Raw genomic sequence first — 21,303 nt, 5'->3', positions numbered from 1 at the left:
AGAATTGTCTTCAGGGTGAGGGGACAGGAATGTTTCGCAGTTTCTATTTTAAGTCTCTCTTTTAATACGTGTATCACTAAAGCATAATGCAATAACACGCTGTCATTTAGAGACTGGCATTTTCCAATTAAAAGTCCACAAACTATCCCGCTACCATCTAGTTTTACTGATACAAATACCAATGTGTGGAAGTATGGCTTCAGCAAATATTTCTTTTCACATCACCAGGTAAAGTATTCCGATTTGTTTTGCTCATATTAAAATCCATCTCACTTTAGAATTTCAAAAAGTTTTTTTCTAACTAATTAAGTATATTTTGAAACAATTGTACTGTTTATTTGCAAGCTGTTTAAATACTGTGCACAGCATAACTGCAAGACCGTGCAGTTCACAAAATCCTCTAACTTTTACAGTCATAAAAATAAAATGAAAAAAACATTTTCTTTTGAAAATATTTTTTGGGCATTTATAAGCATATAAAAGAACATTCATGTGGAGAACTTCAAGATGCGATAGTTGACAATTCTAGTATGTTGAATATCGGTTCGGGCAATCGGCCCTCAACCTGCTACTGTTCATACCCTATGGGGATATGCAAAAAGTCAATCTTTACAGTGGACCAACATTCATGCTACCCCATATATTCCATTCCGATGCGTGGGCAACTCGACCCACCCCTTCTAACAGTTAACCATATCTGTACTGCATCTACTCATGGTCCCTGAGGCCTGACCGTTACCAATAGATGAAAACCATTACGAAACCCTATCAATGGGAGCCAAATGCACATGCCATTACATAATATAGCCTTATAGCTATACCGGCTATTAAAGGCCAGCTCCAGCGAGGGCCTTTAATAAGGCAGTGGGACTTTAATAGCCGGTATAGCCCAGATACGAAGGGCTATAAGGCTATGAAAACATTCTGTCACTAGAGGGCAGAATGTTCTAACAAACAAAACAAAGGCCTCTCGAAGTCCGAGGGGGTTTAAATCCCCTCGGGCTCCGAGAGGCCTTCGTGAAAACAACATTGGAATGTTGCTTTGCGGGCATTTATTGGCCCGTAGAAGGACAGAGCACTCCATTGTCTTCAATAGAGTGCTCCACATTCCAATGTTCTAATAAATAATTAAACTATAACTTGAAAAAAGAAAACATTAAACCAGTCCTCACAAACGTCTTCAATATCATTACTCTCCACACGGGGGGACTCACTCTCTACCCCTAGCCTACCTGGGTAGTTTCACCCGGTCATTGTCGAAGCAACATCAATCTCCGGATCTATCGGTAGCCCACGGGTATCGCAGGGGCAACGAGGGGGAGTTTGGGGAGGTGTGGGTGTGCGGGTGGACAGACCCTCTGATCGGAGGGCTTTCCACAGGGGGGAGTCACAGCACAAACAAGGCAGATGGTCTGGGTCTGTCCAGGCCTAGGTCAAAATGCACATGTTGTCGCTTCCATACCGTCCTATAGCTAGTTCTCCTGTGCCGAGGCCTTCCTCCCCCCTCCCCCCCCCCCCCATCCCCCCACCCCCCCCTCACTACTAGGGCGACTCGGTGCTGCCAATTAAACCAGTAATAACCACTTTCCAGCATAAAATTAGCAGTGATTTGTCAACACCTAGCCTGACATTTGATCTGTCTTTAAAGACTCCAAATGCGACAAGATAAAAACAAGATTTAAAGGCATCTATCTTTATTGTTCATTCACTTGGTAAAGGAGCAGAACACCTGAGTTTATCAGGTCGAGCTATTTTTAAGGTCCACTGGCCCTGTCTGGTGAGCTGGCAAAAAGTACGTGTGCTCTGCTCATTAACAAAGTGAATGAGCAATAACGATGCCTTTTTAATCTTGTTTTTATTTTGTCACATTTGCTGTGTATTTAAAGACAGAGGTGAAATCTCAAGCACGCCTTGATAAATCCCTGCTTATTTTATGCTGGAGAGTTTTTACTTTTATTTTTCTGACTGCAAAAGTTAGAGGATTTTGTAAACTTCACTGTCTTGCAATTGTGTTGGGTGCATGTAGGAGAGTAGGGTCTGCAATCCTATGATCACCCAGATTTTTGCTTTTTTTGCTGCACTGGTTTACGACTTTCCCTGGCTGTGGGCCTGCTAATCAGACCCACAGCCTAGCTGTTCTCTCTATCCAAATTGTACTCAGGTACTGAATTGGCACTGGGCCCTCTCCAAGTCCCTGTACCCAGGGCTGAGGTGCACCCAGAAGTCTCCCAGGGGCTGAAGCATGTATTATGCCACCCCTGGATTGACTAACTAAAACTGACACAACTGGCTGCACGACAGCTGGGGCAAGGTGGTGTACTCACCCTTTGCTTTAGATATAGTATACCTATATCTAACCCTAAAAATGGACACACAGATCTCCTATCAGTCACTCCTATAGCAGGCCTTAACAATCCTGAAGGCAGAGTGCTTGGAATCGTGTGAGATGGTGCTCTAGCATGAGCTGAGCCTGTCTGCGGCTTTCGGGATCCATCCCTTAGCCGTTTCCATGATATCGCATACCATATACTCTTAAGTGCATTATAATCCTCGCGGTTATGTGCCAACTCTGGTATCGCTTTATCAAAACATGTCGAGTAAGGTGTCATACGAATTGGAATACTAACCCCTCGCCAATTCTGGCGACGGGGTTAGCATTCCACCCTTCTAGAGGGACACGACATGCCTGTAACCTATAACCCGGTTAAAAGTCAGACAGAGCCTTAGCATCCACAAAATGGATGCTGCCACCGAGACACAAGTCTGCCCTCCTGCTGCTGGGAGTCCTCCCAGAGCAGGAGATAAGGACAAAGGGTTTCCTGCCAGGGGCGGTGCCAGCACCGTCCCAGACAGGGTTTTGTGTATTGTAGGTAGGCAGGGCTTTAGAGGAAGGTGACTGCACGTGGCACCCCGGTGCTCACTGTGCATAGGCTGGCTGGAACCAGTTACAGGGTCACTCCAGACCCTGTGCTGGGGAAAAGCCCGCCAAGGAAGTGGGTGTAACCACCCCCCTCCCAGTCCCACCCATAGGGCAGGACTTAGTCGCGTGCCAGCCCCTTTTTACAGGATAAAGGTAGAGACTGGCCCCCTTCCAAATCAGATCATCTTTGAATCCTGAAACTACTTTCTGCGAAAGGAACTCAAGACTTCTTCCTAAGATTTCTCCCTTGTGACTAAGGAGTAGTCACCCTGCATCCGCAGGCACCATCTAAGAACACTGCGGTCTGCTGCAAGTCCTTCCTCCGGAATCCGACTGCCCAGCTCGACGAGAACCGGCTTCCCTGGCACCTCTGACCTCTACCTGCATCATCAGTCACGCTGAGATTCGTGGGTGTGACGAGACCTCGAGGGACCGGCCATCTTCAAGACTGCACGACTTCTTTCCAGCAAGCCCGCCGAGTGAATTCCTGGTGAGTGCTTTGGGGACCGAGAAGCCCCGACCCTGAGCAGCTCCAGCACCGAAGTGCAGCCTCCCAGCATCTCCACGATCTGCGTGGGGCCCTTCTGCTTTTTGCTGCTCACCGCGTTGTTTGGCTACTAGCCCGTTGGCTTGTGGCCTTCTGAACGACGCCCGACGACATTTCTGCTGCTGGTCTGGTTGCTCCAGACTGGCCCTTGCTCCCTTCCAGAAGAGGAGCACCCTGGACCCTCCTGGTCCACTCAAGACGCCATTTTGAGTCCACCGCGTGGGCTTGAATTAGCCAAGGCTTGTTGCCCACTCCTGGGTAAATTCGACGCCGACGACTTCAACCTTCGTGGGACAGCTCGCACCTCCATCCTGGTCGCCGACAACGCCTCCTGGTCCGAGAGACTGCAGAGCCCAGCAGTGCCCACTCACCTGACTGCGGTGACTTCGCCCGGTGCCATCCTGGTGCCCACTTAATCACTGGCTAGTGATTCAAGAACTTGGTCCCCTCTGCTTTCAGGTTTTCTTCTTCCTTGATCCAGGCTTGGATCCATCGAACTTTTCTTCACTGGTCGCCTGCCAGCAACTTCTTCCTTCCAGGCTCCTGGTCCGGCAACGAGATCCCCGACGTCTTTTCAGACCTATGCAGCTGCAGCCCCTGGGCTAGGTAACTTCGGCACTCCGGTGTCCCAGCATAGCCTCACTATCCAAGGGTCAGGATCCACTGTCGTTTTCTCCCTACCAGGTCGGGTTCGCCCGTGAACACTAACTTTGTGAATTCTAGCTTCCATAGACTTTGTCCCGCATCCCGCGTGAGAGTGCACACTCTGCACCCGAGCCCCCTGGGTCCCCTAGTAGTAATCTAACGATTCCCTAGTCCAGTCCTAGCGATTCCAAAGCCTATTAGAACTGTTACTTACCTGCTAGTAATTCGCATTCCACTTTTAGCGTATATGGTTCTTCGTGCCCCTCGGGCATTTGTGTAACGTGCTAACTTAAAAGTATTTTCGTAAGAGTTTTGTTGTGTGCTTAGCTCCCTGTCTCATAAAGAGCCAGGCTAGTCTTGTTATAAATAAATACACTGTTTATTTTCATAACAACTTGTGTGGTGTCCTTTCACTGGGTGTTCAAGGGGTAATGTGATGGTAAAACAGCTGGCTTAACACGCCCTCTAGAGTCTTAGCCTTAGACTGCTCGTATCCATGCTACTAGGATAGCTGGTCTATAAGGTTGACTTACAACCAATCATCAATAAGGGTTGTTTGGACTGATATATAGTGATCACTAGAATAGTGAGCACTGCACATCAGGCCAACTTCTCACAGTGCACATAATTTAAATAGCTTATAAATAAACAGTACACATGTTTCAAAATATATTTAATTAGCTAGAAAAGCACAGTTTTTGAAATTCTAAAGTGAGATGGATTTTAATATGAGCAAAACGAATCCAAATACTTTACTTGGTGATCTGAAATGATGAATATTTGCTATAAACCCATTTCTCTCTTCTCCCCCCCCCCCCGTCCCAATGACAATTCTATTTCGTGGACTAAGAGGCAAATCAGGTGTCATGTGAACCATGTATTTAGGCTACATTTTTATTATACATGGAGCAAATGTTTAGCTGATGTAAGCAAACCGTTTTTTATACAGCAGACATGTTGAACTCGTATATTTTGAAGGTAGGCACATATGTGGCAATGAAGAAAAAGGTGACCCTGTGCAATACAATATTTGCCTAGGATCATACTGTTCTAGATAGCTTTTTTGGTCAAGCTCATTACAGTTCTGTCCAGTAGATTATTCAAGTCACTAGACCTGCAGGTCTGGTAAAATTGTTATGTAGTAGGGGATCTCTGTGTATAGTCATAATCTAGTGATTAGTCCCACCCAAGTGCGTGGACCCCGGAACAATCAAAAATAATCTCTTAAACTGTCTTCATTGCAGTCCTGCATAGACACTTAAGAGAAAATTAAAGACTATAATGCAGCCTGTACCTACAAGGCTACACTGTCCAGTACTTCAGCTAGAAATGCCAAGGATATAACACCAATAACACATTTAATACAATTTGTCAAGTTTTACTCATAGAGAAACTTTCCTCCCCTCACCAAATCCTTGGAATGATAGAGAGGAAGGAATGTACAGACAAGCCTCCATAGGCCGCCATTATGTGTCTGGAAAAGGGATACCGTGCCTTTAAGGAACTCTCTAGAGACCCTCTGTATCCCAGCATGCACAGCCCCTTCCTTTTACTTTCAGTTCTTTTTTCCGGCTCCTGCTAGCAGGACCCTGGAGCATTGAGCTCTCCCTTTTTGGGTGTTTTGTTAACTTTTTGGCACATTTAAAGTGTTAGTGTGTTCACTCGACGTAGTTTTGCTTCTTCTTCACATTTCTGGTGATTTTGGCCACTTTTTTGTCAAATATGCCTGCCTTATTTGAGAAATGTCCAGAGTGTACCAGGAAGAAGGCAAGATCTGATCCACACAGGGTGTGTATCCTGTGTCTACCTGCTTCTCATGTTCCTGGGACTTGTGAAATCTGCCTGCAGTTTTCCAGTAGGACCCTGAAGGACCGAGAGAAGATCAGGCTCCAAGGACTGGAGCAAAGAAGACCGCAAGGTCAAGGTGGGTCTGGGCAGGAAGGGGCTTCTTCCTCTGCCCGTGCTGCCGCCTCTGGGGGGCACCCCAGTAAGGAGAAGGCCAGAAAACGCCACCGGTCTCCGTCGACGTCGGCGTCAAGAGCAATGACCACGGTCTGCTCCCCGTCTCCCCAGGGCTCTGGGTCGAAGCGTCGTCTAGGGGATTGATGTCGAGACCTCCGATGAGGTCGATGTCGAGGACTACGCTGTCGACTCATCATCAACGTCGAGAGGGTTCTAGGAGGCGTATGCGGTCGACGTCGAAGCGTCACCATCGATGTCGACTCGACGTTCGGCGTCGAGAAGGCAATCATCGACGTCGAAGGAGATCGATGTCGGGAAGGAGATAATCATCGACGTCGAAGGCGTTCGTCGACGTCGAAGGCGTTCGTCGACGTCGAGAAGGCGTTCGTCGACGTCGAAGGCGTTCGTCGACGTCGAAGGCGTTCGTCGACGTCGAGAAGGCGTTCGTCGACGTCGAGAAGGCGTTCGTCGACGTCGAGAAGGCGTTCGTCGACGTCGAGAAGGCGTTCGTCGACGTCGAGAAGGCGTTCGTCGACGTCGAGAAGGCGTTCGTCGACGTCGAGAAGGCGTTCGTCGACGTCGAGAAGGCGTTCGTCGACGTCGAGGGCGTTCGTCGACGTCGAGAAGGCGCTCGTCGACGTCGAGAAGGCGCTCGTCGACGTCGAGACGCCGCTCGTCGACGTCGAGACGCCGCTCGTCGACGTCGAGACGCCGCTCGTCGACGTCGAGACGCCGCTCGTCGACGTCGAGACGCCGCTCGTCGACGTCGAGACGCCGCTCGTCGACGTCAAAAAGGTGCTCAGCGTCTAGGAGGAGAGCATCGTCCTCCAGGAGGCGTTCCAAGGCCAGGACTTCCTCGATGTCCACAAGCCCACGGTCGCGGCGGCGCCATCGCTCGGCTACCAGGGGTACGGCCTCTAGGTCCCCCCTTCAGGTCAGGCGAAGAAAGAAAAGAAAGAGAGAAGAGGCACCGGGCTCGGAGCACTCAAGTTTATTCGCCCTCCAAGCCGAGGTCACCTACACCTCCTCCGTTATCCAAGGACCCTCCTCCACGTAACCCGACGCCTCTTCCGCCACCCGTTCCTCTCCATCGTCCTCCGCCTCCTACACCACCACCTCCTCCGAGGTCTGTCTCGTCACCACATCTCCCGACGCCACCTACGGGGCCACCGCAACCTAGGCTTCCGTTTAGGCCTCCACAGCGCCCTTCGCTACGGCCCGTGGACTGTCCGAGGCCGCGGAGGTCGAGATCTCGCTCCAGACTGAGGGATAGATCCAGGAGTCGCCGTCGCTCTTCTACAAGATCCAGACGGCGCCACTGGAGGGACCGGTCGAGGTCCCGCTACACGGATTCCTCCAGTGTCAGGGACTATTCACCTACCCTGTCAGACTTCCCTCGGACGAGGGTGTCTCCAGTAGACGACATAGTCTCCTTTCAGGACGTGTTGCTGCGAGGGGCGACTAAGCTGGGCATCACGCTCACTGTTGAGTTGTTCCTCACTCCTGCGGCTACGAGATCGGCACCTTCAAGGCTGCAGAAGAAATATAAGGCTCCTGACTCGGACCCAGCATTTCTTCGGGTGGATCCCACGCCTGACACGGTGATTGTGACAGCAGCAAGAAAACAGCACGCCACCACCCCATCATCGACAGTGCCTCCTGGCAAGGAGAGCCGCTGGATGGATTCGGCAGGCAGGAAGGTTTACGGGACTGCCTCCACATCGATGAAGGCCGCGAGTGCCTCAGCCCTGTTGGGATGTTACGATTGGGCTCTGTGTGAGTCCCTCAAGCAGTTTTCGAAACACCTTCTCCGGGGAAAAAAGGGAAGATTTCCAAGAGATCCTTGCTGAAGGTCTGCTGGTTTCCAACTAGGTGATAAGTTCGGCTGCGGATTCTTCCCTCTTGGCAGCCCACGGGTACTGCCATGGGGTCAACCTGTGGCGCCACGCCTGGCTGCGTCTTACATCCTTGAAGCCCGAGGCGCAGCAGAGTTGCTAACCTACCATTTTCGGGCGAGACCCTCTTCGGGAAACATGCGGACGACGAGATGGCCTGGATGAAGGCGGAGGCGGAAACCATGACGGCTGTCGGGTTGGAAAAGCCTAAGGAACAGAAAAATACCTTCCACCCGTTCCATAGGTGGTACAGGGCGCAAGGCGCAAGGTCGACAGGCTGGACAGCAACAACAACAGCAGCAGCAGCAGTTCCAGCGGAAACCGTTCCAAAAGCGCCAGAGGGGCCGAGGTGGTCAACAGTCTTCCTCTGCGATCAAAGGCCCGGCTGGTCTAGACCCTGAGGGGCTTCTTCCCCCTCAAACGTTACCCGCTCCGGTGGGGGGAAGCATTCAACATTACCTGGCAGAGTGGGGAAACATTACTCAGGACAAGTGGGTGCTGAATATTGTTTGCAATGGATACAGTCTTCGTTTCACCAGCCCGCCTCCAGCAATTCCACCGGTCGGCTCGCAGTTCCAACTGCGCGAGCTCCAGGCGGAGGCCGATACCCTTTTAAGAAAAAGGGCGATAGACGTCCGTCTGTTTCAAAGGGGAAAGGGTCTTTACTCTCACTTCTTCCTAGTACGGAAGAAGAACTAGAACGAGTTCAGACCCATTCTGGATTTGCGACAAGCAAACAAGTTGATTCGCAGGGAGAAGTTTCGCATGCTGTCTTTGCACCAGATTTATCCTCGGCTGCAGAGAGGAGACTCGCTGTGCGCGATAGATCTGCAAGATGCGTACTTCCATGTGCCCATTGCACGGAAACATCGGAAGTTCCTGCGCTTCCTCGTCGGCACCAACCACTATCAGTACACCGTACTACCGTTTGGACTGAAGTCGGCACCCTGGACTTTTTCGAAATGCATGGCTGTGGTAGCAGCGCACCTGAGAGAGAACAAGGTGTTTGTCTACCCGTACCTGGACAATTGGTTGATCAAGGCCTCCACCTTCCAGGAAGCGCAATTGCACTTCAACAGGACGGCCGTCCTTTTGAACCGTCTGGGGTTGCACATAAATCTGTCCAAGTCTGTCCCGATTCCTGTGCTGTGCCTGCAGTACTTGGGAGCCTCCATCAATATGCTGTCGGCACGCGTGTCTCCTTCGGAGGAGAGACGCTTATCCATCCTACGGAAGGCTCAGGCTCTCATAGCTGCTCCATCTACAATAGTGAGGACGGTGTCTTCTCTACTGGGATCGATGGCCTCTTGTATCTTCCTCACTCCGCACGCACGCCTACACATGAGGCCGCTGCAGGAATGTTTGGAGGACCAGTGGGACTAGAGGAAAGGGTGTTGGGACGACGGGATTCAGTTGTCTCTTCACGCCCAATAGTCCCTGAGATGGTGGTGCTCAGCAGAGAATCTCCTCTGAGGGGTTCCTTTCCACAAGGACATCCCGACTCAGACTATCGTTACGGATGCGTCTCCTGGGCTGGGGAGCGCATTCAGACCATCTACAGATCCAGGGAACGTGGTCTCCGACAGAGTCCACGTATCACATCAATTTCCTGGAACTCGGAACTGTTCACTTGGCACTGAAGGCCTTTCATCTGTCCTTCCAGACCAACTCCTTGCTTAGCTTGCTTACCCGAACACGAGCAGGGGGGCTCGATCGCGCACTGTCACCGGAAGCGCAGGCGATCTGGCACTGGCTGCTAGCCAGAGGACTGACTATAACGGCGACCCATCTGCCAGGTTGCAGAATGTTCAGGCGGACGCACTCAGCAGGTTGCTTCACGAAAACCACGAGTGGGTCATAAACGACGAGGTGCTCGACGAAATCTTCACCATGTGGGGCACTCCAGAAGTGGATCTATTCGCCACCGCCGAAAACAGCAAATGCCGCGACTTCGCCTTGAGGTATTACCAGCCGGGGACTCTGGGGAAAGCGTTATGGATCAGCTGGTCGAACAGCTTTCTGTACGCTTTTCCACCCAATCCCCTGATTCCGGCGGTGCTCATCAAGCTGGCCCAATCCCGGACGCGCCGGAATGGCCCAGGCAGTGGATGTTCACGGACCTGCTTCAGCGGTCGATCCAATCTCACCGGCAGCTGTCGTGTCTGTCGGACCTTCTCACGAAGTCCGGGGGTCAGATGGTGCACCCCAACCTCTCATCGTCGAGTTTGGCTGCATGGCTCCTGAGATAGTGAAATATGGCCACTTGAATCTTCCTGAATCTCGAGGCCTTGGTCAACTCTGTTGTGCCTACCCATCGCTACCGTCCCGGTAGCGATGGGTAGGCACAACAGAGTTGACCAAGGCCTATGACCGGGACGGTAGCGATGGGTAGGCACAACAGAGTTGACCAAGGCCTCGAGAACCATTAAACCTCTTTTGGTTCTCCCCCTTGATGTCACACCTACCGGGTACTGTTGACACCCATACTCCTTGACCTGTAGGCAAGAGCAGTCCAATTCAGGTAGTACAACAGGTAGTAAACTGTATTATTGGTTGACACTTTACTAGGTCATTCCCTTGTGATAGATGTAAATTACTAGGTCCTGAAGAATAGCAGCCAGAGTGCATAAGCGAGAAACATGTCGACCTCATGATACGAATTGTAGTCCTAGATCGTGATACGGAATCCTAATTTCTTGCGATCATAGGCTACCCACTGCTTTTATGTATAGCAGGGGACCACCAGAATAAATTGATCTCCAGTACCTTGTGCTATATTTTAATTCACTCACCTACACTATCCATTCTCTTCCTGGCCCCTCACTTGCACTTCACCCACAGGCCGTTGGAAAAAAGATCTCCGATAAAGAGCCTCTCCTAGAGGTGAGCCCGTAGGGCATTGCACCGCCTGCCCTACGAGGAGCAACCGCCAATGATGAAGCATGACACTCGCAAGAGTGTATGAGGCCATTAATTCCAACAAATTGGATACCCAGGGTAGCCCTCCACTGAGCACACCCTCATTTTTTTCCCCCCTTTCTTGACCGTACCTTCCTTTCTCTCCAGGAACAGCCAAGTCCGTTTTTGTTAGTCACTGTTCCTTGGGGCTCTGACTCTGGCTGGACCTTCCATTCCTCTCTTTCTTTGGAGTGGTAATCTGAGCCCTAGGATCAACATCTGATCCGTCTCCACCCCTCCTTTGCTATATACACAGAGATCCCCTACTACAGAAGGCGTAGTTTCTTACCTGTAACTCCAGTTCTGTAGTAGGGGTATCTCTGTTATAGTCATAAGTGCCCGCCCTCTTCCCCGGTAATGGTACTGTGATGTATGCTACAGGCCTTGCTTTATGCCCCTTCAAAAAGAACTGAAAGTAACAGGAAGGGGCTGTGCATGCTGGGGTACCGAGGGTCTCTAGAGAGTTCCTTAAAGGCACGGTATCCCTTTTCCAGACACATAATGGCAGCCTATGGAGGCTTGTCTGTCCATTCCTTCCTCTCTATCATTCCAAGGATTTGGTGAGGGGAGGAAAGTTTCTCTGAGTGAAACTTGACAAATTGTATTAAATGTGTTATTGGTGTTATATCCTTGGCATTTCTAGCTGAAGACCTGGACAGTGTAGCCTTGTAGGTACAGGCTGCATTATTGTCTTTAATTTTCTCTTAAGTGTCTATGCAGGACTGCAATGAAGACAGTTTAAGAGATTATTTTTGATTGCTCTGGGGTCCACGCACATGGGCGGGACTATTCACTAGATTATGACTATAACAGAGATACCCCGACTACAGAACTGGAGTTACAGGTAAGAAACTACTCCTTCTGATTTTTCGAGGCCTGTTCTTCCTCCAGATTATTCACCTTGGTCCAAGGCTGTATCTGGAAAACTTTCCTCAAAAATAGCTGTCCAGCTCCATGTGGGGCCACCATGTAACTCTGGTTACTGCTCTGCTCACCTAGGACGTGATCACATTAGCTTTTAATTGGCACCATTTGGTGTGCTGGTGTCTGTTCCTGTTTTCTGTGCCTTTCTGATGCAATTCCAGAGCTTCTGGTCTCTTTCAACTGAATTACTTTGTGTTAACGAGGCTACTTCAATAGATGTTACCTCCTTAGGTCCCCGGGTTCAAAACCTGTCAATGTTGTCTGAAAAAGATATCTTTGTCATATTTCCCCACAACATCTCCCTGTGATGGTGCCTGTGAACTGACCACAATTGCCCTCCACCCCCAACTCTATGCAGCCAAAAGCCACCAAGGAGCAGGAATTGAGTTTTTTATTGGCGCTAGCTTGTAAACCGACTTCCAGACTGTCCCACTCCATTCGTGTAAGCTTCCTAAAAGGGAGCAATCTTCCAAAGGATTCTCCTACAAAAATAAGAAATTACCATTTTAAAAAGCGGTCCTTTGAGAGGTGGTGGTATCATACAATAATAATCGCTTCTTGTTCCCTGAAGTCCATTCCAGTTCCTAATAAGCTTCCCTTTCTGGCTCCCAAAGATGGGCAAGACTCTTCAGGATTAGAAATTCTGGCACCTTCATCACGGACGTAGCCCAACTCTGCACCTCCCCAGGATAGAGCTCAAAGAAGCCAGCCCTATCCAAGTTCCCTGCTATGAGTGTCTTTGTCACCTCAGAGTCCGAGGAAATCTTTTGCATGGCCTGAGAGAAGGTGAGAGCTTTCATTGAGGATCAGCCTGTTGCTGACCCTCTTCCCACACATTCACAAGCACTGAAGAACTCTTAAGCTTAGATTCAGACACTCAGAACATGCACAACTAGGATTTTATCTGCTCAAGGAAGCTTATTTGGATGCTGTTAACTTCCTCCATTGTTATCATACAGATGACTTGGTTCTACTTGGATCTTTTAAATGCCAATGGCTTTTATTTCATATGTCCCCTAAAGGGTATATCACGTATCCTTTGGGCCCTCTTTTTGAGGAATTTTGTTCTGTGACAGCTGTTATGTTGAGACATTGGAGGTGTGTATTGCCTGTGAACCCCAAATTCAGCATTCTTATGGTAATCCTCCAGCCATCTTAAAAAGTGCCGGAGCCATACTAAAACTGGGTATGGCTATTTGGGATAAACACTTTTCGAGCCCAGCAGTTTACAGGTAGATTGCTCCTTGACCACTGCCAATTGGGCTGCAGAGCGGGACGTAGCAACAAAACCGCTCTAACCTACATTGTAGTTAATGCCCAGAGATTGCTTGATCGGAACAAATTGTGCCTGCTTATACTGCTTGGTCTCTCCTCTGCGTTCTTTTGCGGTCAAACATGATGGCCTGATTGACTTTCTGGAGTCAAGGATGGGGTTATCAGGGCCCATCTTGAGCTGGTTTTCTTCGTTCATACATAGCAGAGCTTGAAGAATAATTCCATGACACACTCTCCGACATAACTCCGATCTCGATTAGAGTGCCGCTAGGATCCATGCTCTCACCCACGTTATTCAATCTATACATGGAAATTCTCACCGAAATGATAAAGCACTTGAAAGTTCATTACTACTTGTATGCTGATGATACACAATTATATTTCATCACCTGAGTATGTTAATGCTCTCAACTGCATCCTGCTGAAAACCCAATAATGGTTAACCTGCAACCACCTTACGCTCAACGCACTCAAAACAGAATTCCCCCCGCAATTACTCTCCCTCTATAAAAGAATGGCTCAAACAATTTATAGCTCTCAATCGCACCCCCAACATCATTTGCTGTACTAAATCACTGGGTTATTTTGGATAAATACCTGAATATGCAAGATCGTATCAGTGCAACCACCAGGGGAGGCAACTACCAACTGAACAGTTTAAGGAAAATCAAGCAAACCAAACAAACCTTTCTTGCCCCCTGATAACTTTCAGTTGGCAGTCCAATCCCTAGTCCTCGACAGATTAGATTACGGGAGTGCTACTCTTGTAGGTCTACCCAAAGCAAGGCTGTCCACCACTAAGGGCCGTGCTGAACTCAGCGGTTAGGCTTGTCACGGGATCCAGAAAAATTGATCACATCACTCCAAACCTAAAACTTCTAAATTGGCTCCTGTATGAAGCAAGGAACCAAGGGAAAATAGCGTGTTTACACACAAGGCCCTTCACCATAATACTCCCGTTTACATGACCAATAAACTGGAGCTGCCTGGTGGTAGTAGTTTCTTAAGCGGAAACTCTCTATTCTGAAACCGCGGAAGCTCACAAAAAGAAACCCTCAACCTTCTCTGGTTTAACCCCATGAATATGGAATGCACTGCCGCTCATAATCGTGTCAAACCCCTTTACGACTTCTTTCAAGTGAAAGGGCTTCTGATAAACAAATTCCTTCAATAATAACCCTGATGAACTCAGCTGGACTATTTTCATGTAGACCCCTCCGTGTCCTGAATCTACCTAACCGATTGTTACATAGCATTTGTTTTGTTGCTTGCTTATTCCTGATTGTTTTATTACTCTATATGTATTACTTGTCTGCTATTTGTACAGCGCTCTGATACCCTGATGGGTCATGTTTGTGCTATATAAAGCGCCTCAATTAAATAAATAAATAAAGGATCAAAGGCTTCTGCGCATCTGATTTAAATTTCTTGTTGACTCTTCATTCTCTGGATCATTTGGTGGTTCAAGCAACTTCTGCAAAATTAAACGCCAACACTATCCCTATGCCACCACCGTACCATGAGTTCAAACTATTTTACTCAATGGGGTACAGAGACTTCACTGCAGGTGGTCTGGCTCCCCACACTAACGCCTTGTGCCTCCTAGGATACATTTGTGCATTGTGCGAAATGGTTGTGGTTAACATCCCAGATCCCAAGAAAGTTCCTATATCGTAATTGGTGAAAGGCAGCCTAGATGCTTCAAAGCAAATGGTCAAGTGTGACAATATTTGTTCAATACTTGTTCAACATGATGGCCTGGTCGGAGGCTACAGCTGTCACCCTACGCAGTCATGGTTTCGTGCCCTCCGGTGGATTTTCTTAGATATCCAAACTGCCCTAATGGATATGTCTTTTGATGCAGAGTTTCTTTTTTGCTAGAAGACAGACTCCTTTTTTTTGTAAACAAACTTTATTAGGCATTTTCGATATATGCATTCGTACATTGCACATATTTGCATTGATGTGTAGACAATACTGACCATTTTCTTAACATATATATCACTGTGTTACGATATTGGCATCCATACACACTTAATTTGTCCCCAAGAGCTTTCATATCAGGCAGTTTCAAATTACATGTCAAGCATTGACGCAAATATTAATTCCGCTCCGCACTCTGCTAAATGACAACCCGACTCCCTCCCCCCCTTACCCCCCCTTCCCGCAGGCGTGTCTAGAACTAATCTGTACAAGCGTTCTTCTCCGGGCCGCTTTCCAGAAACTGCTATCCATTTGTCGTAGCCCCCAAGTTCCATGTTCAAACTTTGTCAGTAGGTGACCCTCATCCTTCCCTTATATCCCTGCACCTGTCTCTGTGTGTGTCTAATCATCAGTCTGTATTCAATCCTGGTTGCCTTCTTTTGATATATCATTAAGCTGCTTTAGTTGCATCATCAGCCCTTCCTGCATCAGTCTTTTCGCTCCCATTGCGTCCGGCTTCTCGTAGTTGCGTCGTTCCCTTGCAACCTGCCCAACGAACAAATTCCCTCCTCCATCTACCTGTTTGGTCCTCCCCTTACCTTCCAATTACTTGTAATGTCTTGTTTCGCTAGAATTAATCCCAGGTCCTGAAATTTGCTGGTTACCTTATTCTTGGAAGTGTGTGGGAATCTGTGTAGTAAATAGTATGCTACTGTCATGTCCACTTTCTTTTTTGGTGTTTTCGGCTTATACTTCCGCCACCTCCCTCCAGTACACCTCTATTTCCGGGCAACTCCAAAACATATGTAGAAACTCTGCTCTTATCTCGCCACATCTGGGACAGGCTGCAGTAGCCAAGCTGAAGTATTTATTAAGGCACCCTGGGGTAAGGTACACCCTGTGAAATACATAGAAGTTTACCAATCTAGAGTTTCTAGTGACCTTTTTTGACCCTCTCCGTTAGCTCTCTCCATGCTTTTTCTTCCATTGGTTCCCCCAGGTCCTCTTCCCTTTTGTGCTGCAGCTCACTGAGTGGAAGGAGTGTCGATCGACTCAGTCTCCTATATAAGCAGGTGACCGCCTTATACGTCCCCACTGCCGATACCACATATGGACATCCTTCATCTAGGCCAAGTTAGGTTAGGCCAGTCCCCCAATGTTTATGTATTTCTGCAGTTAAGGCTGCATGCATTAGAAAGTCACCCTCTGTATCTCGTTTTACTCGCTAAATGCTTCAAATGGTAACAGTATGCCAACCTGATACAGTTGCCCCATGGTGAGTACTCCGGCTTCTTCCCATGCCCCTAGCCTCCTCCAATCTGCTCTGTGTGGCAATGTCATGCAATATTTTAATGGTATCTCCGGCCCATAAGGGCGTCTCACTTTGCCTTCTGCGACCTTCTGACCCAACATTTATGGACCACATACGATTCTGCAGTCATTTCCCTTTCTGATATGGGTAGCCTCAGTATTATCCTAGATAGACGGTTTGGGTATGGACATCCATCTCCCTGCCCATGTATTGCCCATTTATCTCACAAACCCAGTAGCCAAAAACTATAAATGTGACAAATCAATCGATAAACAGTTAGAAACAATAAAGATAAAAATTTGAAAAAGGGAATAGAAACCTCAACAGTGTGTATATTATAAAAGTATACAATTTATTACAAATCAAATTAAAAACAGTAGATATACAGTGTATCTGGAATCAAACAAAGACCAGCAGTTTCCAACATAAGAGAGACTACGCTCCTAACTACCTTTAAAAAATCAAGAAAGTGAGGAGTGTTAAATAAATGACCCACAGAATTGTTTGTCCTGAAGAAGGTGAAATCATTCAAACACCGAAACGCCGCGTCGACTCCTACAACAACTGTGATTTTTTTTGACTGCTTTTAAAAATTGAGGAAAATTTTTTTTAAAAAAAGATTGTGTTCACTTGATCAACAAATTTTTTTTAACCATTGATGTTTGTGATTTTGGGTACTATTATTACACTGTATATCTACTGTTTTTAATTTGATTTGTAATAAATTGTATACTTTTATAATATACACACTGTTGAGGTTTCTATTCCCTTTTTCAAATTTTTATCTTTATTGTTTCTAACTGTTTATCGATTGATTTGTCACATTTATAGTTTTTGGCTACTGGGTTTGTGAGATAAATGGGCAATACATGGACAGGTTCTAAGTAAGATAGTGATCTGGGGACTTGCTCTGTTCCTTCAACTTATACTCCTTGTCCCTAATCTGACTGAAAAGGAGGCCTCCCTCTTTTTTATACATACATCCATCTCCCTGCTGCACTGTTCCTCGACTTGGACTTGACACCCATTTAGTCAGCCACTGCAATTGAGCTGCATATAATAGTATTCAAAATCTGGAACCGCCAGCCCCCCTTCTGCCTTAGGCCTCATTATGGTCGTTAAAGCTATTCTCTGCCTCCCTGCCCCCCACAAGAATCCAGTCATCATTGTTCGGAGCTGCTTGAACCTCTCCGCTGGGACCCACATTGGCAGTATTCCGAAGACGTATAGGAGCTTTGGGAGAGTCCATCTTTAAGAAGGACGTTCTACCAGCCAGCGACTGGGGGAGGGTTCCCCAAAATTCAAAATTGGCTTTCGTTCCTCGTATCACCTTTCCCACATTTCCCTCCAGGAGGTCTGTGCTGTTATGGTCGATTTGTACCCCTAAAAAAAGGATGCATCTCCCTTCCCACTCAATCCCCTCCACCATCTGCGGTTTCTCCCTTCCCTGCATCGTCTGGAACAGATGAGACGTTCTCCAATTCACCTTGAGGCCTGCTACCCTTTCCCACTCTAACAGCAATTTTTTCGCTCCCTCAGTTCTGCTTCCGTATTTCTAAGGAACAGGATCGAGTTATTGGCATACAAGGCTATATGATGAATATACCCCTCTACTTCCAGCCCGCGGTACCAGTTTCCAGTCCTGGCTTTAGTGGCCAGAGGTTTCATAGCCATCGTGAATAGCAAGGGTGATAATGGGCAGCCTTGCCGCTTTCCTCTTCCTACCCCATATCGATCTGATATTATCTTTCCTGTCTGAACCCGGCTGTATAGGCTCTGTATAACAGGGATGTCCATGCCACAAAATCCAATCCAACTCCAAACCCTAATCCGAAAGCTCACATCGCTCTGACTAAGTACTGCCATTCAAGACTATCGAGCGCCTTTTCTCTATCAATTGCCAAAATAGCTGCCTCCTCTTTACAGTAGGAGTCAGCTCCCAACACTCTTAGCAATCTCCTCACATTAATTGCCGTATTTCGTACCGGTATAAAACCAGCCTGATCCCAATGTCAAAGGTGTGGCTGTAGTCGTGTGGCCAAAATTCTACTCATTATCTTATAATCCAGGTTTAGCATTGATAATGGTCTATATGCTGTTTTGTCTGCGCCTGCTTTCCTGGCTTTAACAATGGAACTATCAGTGCCTCCCTAGTTGTCTAGGGTAGTTTCCCCCCGTGTTTTGCTTGATTATACAGTGCTACATGTCGGGGGCCCAACAGGTCTCTGTATGTAGCCTAAAATTCTATGGGAAGCTGTCGGTCCCTGGTGTCTTGTTCTTAGCCATGAACTTAACAGCCCTTTTAATCTCTCCCAACTCTATCTCCCTTCCTAGTTCTTCTGCATCCTCCTCGCTGATTGTTGGTAACTCAATACTTTCCATGTACTCATCAAGCTCTTCAACTGTAGGGAAAGCCTTACTTTTATAAAGTTTGGTATAATAGTTACAGAAGTGCTGGTTAATGTCCTGCTGGCGGTATTGTGACTCCCCCAGGTCATCTCTCAACTCTAAAATAGCTGATCCCCTCTTGGCCTGATTGGCTAGCCAAGGCAGTAAAGCCCCAGGTCTATCCCTCTCCGCATGAGCCCTGGTCGTGTAGCTCTTATATTCAACTCAGCGCAGCCTCTGTATGTCCCACCACCTCCTCCCTAGCCTCCAATAGTTTCTGCTGTTTTTCTGCATTCTCAGGTCTGTCTCATTCAATATTTCGTAACCTCTGCTCTGCATTTAATGTATACCTTAGAGTTCTCTTCACCCCTACTGCCCAGGTATACAGCAATCCCTAAGCACCACCTTAAACGCCTCCCACTCTACCATAAGTTTTGAGGCCGTTCCTGTGTTCACCTCGAAGTAGTGTTTGATGGTTGTGCGTATCTCAGCCTGGTATACCTGATCTTCCAAGGTCTCTGGTTTAAGACGCCATGTGGGAATATTTGTTCTGACCCTCGACCAGCTGAGGCAGACCAGCAAGGATTGTGGTCGAAACCGTGCGCACTAGGTATTCACTAGTCTGTACGTACCCTTGTACATCAGGAGTGTACAAAATGGCCTCCAATCTGACTTGTAACTCATGCATAGGTGAGAAGAATGAGCTGTCCTGTTCCTCAGGGTGTTGCGCCCTCCAGGAGCCTATTAATCCCCACTGTTGTTGCCAGTTTCTCCTCGCTCATGCCATCCTATGAGCAGGTGTGTCAGGAAGGGGGGGTGGTGGGATTGGTCGAGCCCTACATTTTAGACACAATCGTAGTCTACCCTCCAGGAGTGTCGACCCAGTCCGTGCATGCACCAGTGATGTAGAGAGGCCTGCCAAGAATGAAATTTGCTCTATATTTGGGGCATAAATGCTTTCGATCGTTATACTTCTCCCGTCCGGTTTACCCATTACCACTACAGATCTCCCCTCTGGGTCTACAAATTTCCTGATATATTGGAAGGGGTCCCTGCTCTCACCCAAATCAACACTCCTCTGGCGAATGCAGAGTAATTTGTATAAAATATTTGTCTTCACCAACGACGTTTCAAAGCGGCCCCCTCTTTATCATTGATATGTGTTTCTTGAAATAATGCTATTTGCATCCCCCTGCGCACTAGGAATGCGTGTACTTTATGCCGTTTTATCATGGAGTGCATCCCACGCACGTTCCAGGAGATACACTTGTAGTCTATAGTGGGTCCGATTGTAAAAACATTGTCCTAACACTGGTTATTCAGTTTCCCCAGACATGCCTGGTCCCCATTAAACATTCCCGTAACAACTGAACTACCCAACTCCCCTTCCCCAGGACAGGTGGAAGCGACCCTCCTCCCATCCAAACTCTTCTAACTATGTGGGTGTAGTGCCTGTCGCTTGGCCTCGAAACCCCTCAGCCCGGCCACCCCCCGATTGAAAACTATTTGTTCGCCCCCAGTCCCCCATCTTTTGTGTCCTTGATAATGTTTGTAGTTACCCACCTCTTCTACATATTCCATGGTATATATTAATCAAAAAGGATACAAGTCTCCTAACTTTGCAGTTCCTAGGTTCTGGATCATGCAGTTCATCCCAGCTCGCCTGCAGTGTGGGGCGTCACAATAGGCCTCTCCGTGTCAGAGTCCTCTGCCGCACTCTGTATTGGAGAACTCTCTGATCTGTCCTCCTCCATGTCGCTCCCCGTTGACCTACGGCTGGACCCCATTCGGCTGAGTTCCACCACCGCCCTGATAACCTTGTTCCATTCGACTTGGACCTCTGTTTGCGCTCTTGGTTGTCCACGACTCCTTCCACTGCCTCCTGCCGTTGATCTCGGCGAGTTGCCTTCCGACCGTCGTCCTGGTACAGTATCCAGCCAATACCAGGCCTCTTGTGGTGTCTGAAAGAACTGTTCGCCTTTAGGTCCAACAATGCGCAACCTAGCTGGGAATAGCATTGCATATGGAAACTGCATTTGTCGTAGTTTTCTTTTCACTGCCAGGAACATGAATCTTTGTCTCTGTACCTCCCTAGTAAAATCCGGAAACGTCATCACCCTGCTGTACCCTGTTTGTAAGTCCTTCACCTGACGAGCCTGCTTGAGTATATGGTCTCTGTCACGGAAATGGAGTAGGTGGGCTATAATTGGTCTCGGAGGTGCCCCTGGCTTGGGAGGTCTGGCTGATATCCTATGCGTCCTTTCAATTGCATAGAACTGTGAGAGCCCCTCCGTCGCCACTTCTTTCTTGACCCAGTCCTCCAGTTACTGTACTATATCATCGCCTTCCTCCTTTTCAGGTACCCATATTATGTGCAAATTGTTGCTGCAAGATCTCCCCTCACTATCTTCTGTGCGTACCTCCAGGATTTTTACTTTCCCCGCCACCTCCGAAAGGGATTTCTTGAGTTCCGTAACCTCCACGGGGATATCTTCAAGCACTTTCTCTGTGCCTGCGACCCTTTCCCACAGCCTGCTGTGATCATCCTTTAGAA

General features: G+C 48.0%; 1 protein-coding gene across 1 annotated transcript in view; it reads left to right on the top strand.

Annotated features, from left to right (window-relative positions):
- Window positions 1-21,303, top strand: part of ANKHD1 (ankyrin repeat and KH domain containing 1) — a 1,380,661-nt gene that overhangs the window by 149,908 nt on the left and 1,209,450 nt on the right. The window lies entirely within an intron of this gene.

Source organism: Lissotriton helveticus, chromosome 7 (genome assembly GCF_964261635.1).
Source record: "Lissotriton helveticus chromosome 7, aLisHel1.1, whole genome shotgun sequence".
Lineage (NCBI taxonomy): Eukaryota > Metazoa > Chordata > Amphibia > Caudata > Salamandridae > Lissotriton > Lissotriton helveticus.
This window is presented reverse-complemented; position numbering and strand designations above follow the sequence as displayed.